The sequence below is a fragment of the Lycium ferocissimum genome, chromosome 6 (assembly GCF_029784015.1).
Source record: "Lycium ferocissimum isolate CSIRO_LF1 chromosome 6, AGI_CSIRO_Lferr_CH_V1, whole genome shotgun sequence".
Lineage (NCBI taxonomy): Eukaryota > Viridiplantae > Streptophyta > Magnoliopsida > Solanales > Solanaceae > Lycium > Lycium ferocissimum.
The window spans coordinates 65891701-65897700 of record NC_081347.1 but is presented as its reverse complement, the minus strand read 5'-3'; positions in this window follow the sequence as shown (position 1 = coordinate 65897700).

Genomic DNA, 6000 nt, shown 5'->3' with positions numbered 1-6000 from the left:
GGAAGAGGGTTTCCCATTTTTGCTTCAAAACACCCGATGATCCTTAAAGATCGAGTGGTCGAACCATTTCGTGTAATACTCGAGTCAAACCACGTGAGGATCTGCTCGAAAACCCCTTCAACGTTCAAATTCAGCACGGGTCTTTGACTCGATTTTGAATCCAAATCTCAATTACCGCCCAATGAAACCCTATTTGTTCCTACCTCCTATAAATATTTGCTTAAAGTTCGGGAGGTTGGACAGCCGCGTAAAACCCTCCTAGAAACCAAGAATTCTGCTTAGCCGAGAAATTCCCCTCAAAATTGAAAATCTAAATCATTTCTTTTATTTCCGCACCTGATTCTGTTTGGGTTCGAAGAGATACTAGCTTAGATTCTTGATAGTGTTTCGAGGTAGATTGGAAACCCGAAGCCTCACTTCGCTGCACCCGAAGCAGGTAATTCTCCATTTCTGTTTGCGTGTTTCTGTGTTAGTCTATCTATGTGGTTAAGCATGTTTATGTATGATAATTTAGTTTAGTTTATTTAAGTGTGTAAACAACCTTTCCTTAATTAGCTCAAACTCGCCTTTAGTAATCTATATAGGTTATGTGTTCATATTAGTTTAGTCTGATCTAGCTATATATTGATTTGTCGTTAGCCTGTTTGCAGTTAGTCTGGTAGTTTGTACCTGTTTAGTTGTTAGCTTAATTTAGCCTTTAGCCTGTATAAGCATGTTTATTTATCTTAAATAAGTAGTAGAAATATTTACTTGAATTACGATTTCTTCTGTTGGATCAAATATGATTTTAATTTGATGTCATGTTGTTAAAGTACCCAAGTCAGTAGTATATACAATATGTTCTAAGTGATTTGTTAAATTAATTTGATTAGTTGACCGTCGTTATCATGTTTTACTACGTTCCGTTTGGTTTAGTATAAACTAAACGCTTTCCTCTTGAATATGTGCTATATTGACCCTTGGTATATCATAGTTTAACCTAATCTTTGCTATAAGCTCTAGTCAATCAAAATGATGACAAATCTCGCATTTTGGTTGGAATTTGTTTGAATCAAATGAGGTGTTAACTCGGTTCAATCTAGCCTAGTTGTTGTTCCGTATGAATGTGTGTCGAAATCGATTACTTAGCCACAAGCAGTGCTATATTTACTTAGTGGAATGACCAGATTTTTTTGTTCCATGTTGAACAACATAAGTTCCATGCTAAATGACCAGATTTTTAGATCCATTTCGTTGCCTGTAAATTTGACCAAAGCGGCCTACTGCTTGAAGAATGATATGTTTTTAACAGTATATTTAAAGGATTTAAAATGAATCTGCCCTAGTGCCCAGTTTAGATTTCCTTTCCTAGTCACCTTTAATTTCAGCCTGAAGAGTTTAGATTGAACAAGACTTTAGATGTGTTTCAAAGTGGTTGGATGATCTAAGCATTCGAATTTGGCGTTAGAAGCAATCGTGTACTATCTCTCAAGCGACGCCACCATTTTAATAACAAGTAGTTTTATCCCAAAAGCAATGAATGCATATGTCAACCGGTGCCGAGAGGCTTCTTCATTATGTGAATGGCACATTAGTTTGTTACACATTTAGTTGACAAATATAGTATATAATCAAATTATGTGCGCAAGCGTAGGCCAATGGTTTCATGAATTGCTTAAAATCTTGGAAATTAATTACGAAATTCTTCTAAGATTTCCAAGTAGTGTTTTGTCATTTGACATTGCTTTTCCACTTCCCTCCGGTCTTACTTATTAGGCAATGTCATTTTCTTTAGGAGCATTAGTTTGATTGTTTTCTTGTGCATGTGTTGTTCTTGATATTCGGTCTTAACTCAAATGAATTTAATTTTCTTATGTGTTCTTATGTCTGTGCCGTGAGCTATTCATCTTAGCTCAAGTGAATTTAATTTCCTTATTGTTATGTGACAGCATCTGAAAATTCTTTCTCTAAGTTATGAACTTTGCATTATTATCTATCCAGACCCATACTAATCCTTTTCCTTTCATTTTTCTTCTCTTTTGCATGAACCTCGCATACGAGTCCAAGTGACTCGTCTCCCTCCGTGTTCGGTGTTGGGCTAAAGCCCAACGAAATAATCTTCTTGAGTCATCCCTCATTCGGCCCCATCCGCGGCATATGAAACAAACAAGAGTAACAAATTTCGGGTCCGAACCCAAAGAACAAATGGAATGCAAAGAAATAGTCCTAAAACGGGCCGAGCCCATTTGATTTATTAGCTCTTTTATTTTATCTTTGTGCATTTTAATTTGTATTATGCAACTAACCCTTTGCTTGTTGTTAATTTAGATAAACCAGCGTAATTAGTGGGTTGGTTTAATGGGACGGGTAGTTAATTCAAAGTATCTATAATATTCATTTTTGTTAGAACAGTTGATTTTTGATAGCATATTTTGAGTAAAAAGGAATCATGTTTTGCTACCTTAGAATATTGCTTTAAGGAATGTCACTAATATGCAAACATAAACTCTAGTATATTTTATAAATAACTCTTCAAGTTTGAATTAATCAGGCATTTTCTTAATTAAGCATAGTTAATAAAAGGTAATAAAAAGGAGAAAGAAAACTCCATCTTGTCTATATTCCTAAACTGCAAAATCAATTAATATTTCATCATTTGGGTTGTTTCAAATATTTGTTATAATATTTCATAAACTTGCATTTTCTTCTGCTTATATGCAAATTATCATATTTTTTGCAAATCTTATTTTTGAATAACATTAGCATACTTGCATTTGAAGTATTAGCAACATTTATAAGCTTTATTTTAAATAGCATTTAAAATCTTTTTTTATGCAAGTTACTATATTTCTATAAGCATTATCCTAAATAGTATCATCATTGCTTTCATTTAAAGTCTAAGCAGCTTTTTTTTTATAAATTTTCTTCTAAAATAGCATTTAAAGTTACTTTTTTATGCAAATTATTATTTTTTGTCAATTTCATTTTAAACAATGTTATTACATTTTTCTTTAAAATCTTAGCAATATTTCTTAGCCGTTTTTATTAAAATGTAAACACTGCATCTTTAACTTTAATTAATTAACCTAAGTTTGGCCGGTAAACCGTAGTTAGCGGATTTTAAAGGATGCCTAACCCCTTCCCTTTAGGATAATTAGAACCTTACCTAGAATTAAAAGTTAAGCAGATTATTAACGGATAGTTAGGCTTTACCTTAGTTAATAAAATAGGTGCCCTAATTCACCAAAAAATCAATTAGGTGGCGACTCCTTAAAATAAGCAAACAGGAATCTCCAATATGTTGTACCTAGTTTAACCCGGTCTAAATGGGGTATAACAATCACCATGAGTAAATTACAAACCACCTCTAATTATATCTCGTACTACTAATAATAAAAACGGCTGTTGGATTCTTCATTACAAACCTCCGATAATTATGATGTCTCCATTTCATAGAGTCCGTGGCATTTTGCATTCTTAATGTGTGCTTTTTTTTTTTTTCAACTTGCACTCTATCCTATTTTTTTCAATAATTTAAACACCAATCTCTTTATTTTCTTGCAAAACAATCAAAACACCTTTTTTATAAATTTATCATGAGGACAAAATAGAAATATAAATAATATATCTTTAATAAATAAATAATATATCTTTAATAAATAAATAATATATGAAAGTAAAAAGAGCTCAATCAATTACATTTTTCTCCCGCTCCATTCAAAGCACAACATCTAAAGGTGCTTCCTCTTTTTATATCATTACTTTCTAAAATGAGTTCTTCAAGCTAAGACCCACATAAGCAAAACCCCAAATTGTCAACAAAGAGACTCTGAGCCTGCAAGTGCTTCATGATTTAAACTTTTGATGGTTTGATCTTCAAATATTTTATGAAGGCGAAGTCTTGGTTCGGTTTGTACCTCGAGTTTTTAAAGTACCTATAGTAGCAAGCAACATTTTTTCATTAGATTGTTGTGATCATTTTAAAAACTATGGCCCGTCAAGCTATATTATTGATGGACTCTCTATAATCGCTTCTTCTGAGGGGTTTTTAATGTGAAGTTCAATTCTTCGTTCTTTTCCCAAAAAAAAAAAAAAAAATTGTCAAGAAAATCAGCTAGATGTACAGATCGTCGCTCCATCTTCTTCCTCTCCACCGATTCATCAACTTGGAGTGGATCTCCAGCTGATCGTCGCCTCTACCAGCTCGTTGCTGAAGCAAATGGAATATATTTTATCCTGAAGTTCTTACCTTACCTTTCAATTTTTCCTTCTTCAATCGACCTTTGCTTTTCTCCATCAACGATGTACTGGTGTTGAAATTTGTTTTTAGTAAAATATTTAACTGCTGCTTTCTTTGATGAAAGCTTGGAGGACTTAACCTAATTTCAATGATGCTAGAATAACTGGCGGGGCAGTTTTAGTTCATCTAATCTCCTAATAAAATAAATAAATAAATAAATTTAAGTAAAAAAAAGGATATATTATTTATATTTCTATTTTGCTCTCATGGTAAATTTATAAAAAAAAGGATGTTTTTATTGTTTTGTAAGGAAATAAAAAGATTGGGGTTTAAATTATGAAAAAAATAGGTTAGGGTGCAAGTTAAAAAAAAGAGCACACATTAAGGGTGTAAAATGACATGGACTCCCATTTCATATATCCACTGTCTTCTTCTTAATCTCTCTGATTCTCCAATTAATCCTGACCGTTCATTCATATAATTCACCATTGGAAGATCCTAGTACTCTACACGTAAAGCCAGGTTCATCGTTCAAGATAGCTCTTTTTGCCGACTTGCATTTCGGAGAAGACACGTGGACTGACTGGGGCCCACGTCAAGATGTGAATTCCATTAAAGTTATGTCAACTGTGCTCGATCAAGAACGCCCAGGTGATGATAGTATGCACAACGTGTTTATGTATAGGCTACTAATTAATAGTCCCTCCATTTAATGTGATGGTGTTTGATTGAGCACGTGTGATCGATCATAACATGAGTTGATCTTAAATAAACAAATATGATTAGAGACGACTCGTATGAGTGTTAAAGTTCGGTTTGGGTCGGTTATTGATTAAAACCATAACCAAACCAATTTACCGTTTTTTAAATGTCTAAAACCATAACCAAATCAAATAAAATAACAACCACCGGTTTGGTTATTGTCGGTTTGGTTCGGTTTGGTTTAATTTTTCGGTTTATGGAAGCGGTAGTGAGACTTTATCGGAATATTAAAAAGTTGAAAAAGACATGTCTTTTTTTTGTTCAAACGATACCTTTTATTTATAGTTTAAGGTGGAACATACATTATAGAAATATTTTCACTATTAGTGATAGTATCGTACTCAAGTTTCCCAAAGTTGCTAAACTATTATATATAAAGCTAAAAACTAACTAAGTAGTGGCTGCACCATTTTTGTCATCTTAATATACATACCTGGAAATAAAGTAGAGCATAGGAGCTTTTAGTTGTTGTTACAAACATACATATTAATTAAACATAAAGACTACCTAAAATTAAAAATGAAAATATATGAAATAAAAAAAAACTTTGTGTAATGATCCCAAACTTTGGCGCAAGACTTGCATTTTGCCCTCAATTCTCCCATTTTATTAAAAAAAACTTTGTGAATGATCCCAAACTTCGATGTTTTTCTATCACTATCCCAAGGCGCTGTGGTCTCGACTACTGAGGAGTTGTTCTTTTCTGCGTTTTTTAGGAGGATTATCCACGGAAGAAGTATTAGGACATTACCATATGCTTCGAGTAGCAAAGAATGCTGTTACAAGTATCTTCTATGGTGAACCTCAAAATCTACAACCGTCCTTTTCATATGAAAAAATATTAGAAGTTTAGGACCCATTCGGATAAGAAAAAAGAAAGGTATAAATTGAAAAAAGAAGAAGAAACAACCTAAAATCAAATACTGATAAAGAAAGGCTTAAAAATTTAAGTTAAAGACATTAGACTCTAACGTGAGCTTCATTTAGTAGGTTTACACTTAACACTTAAAAGAGTTAAA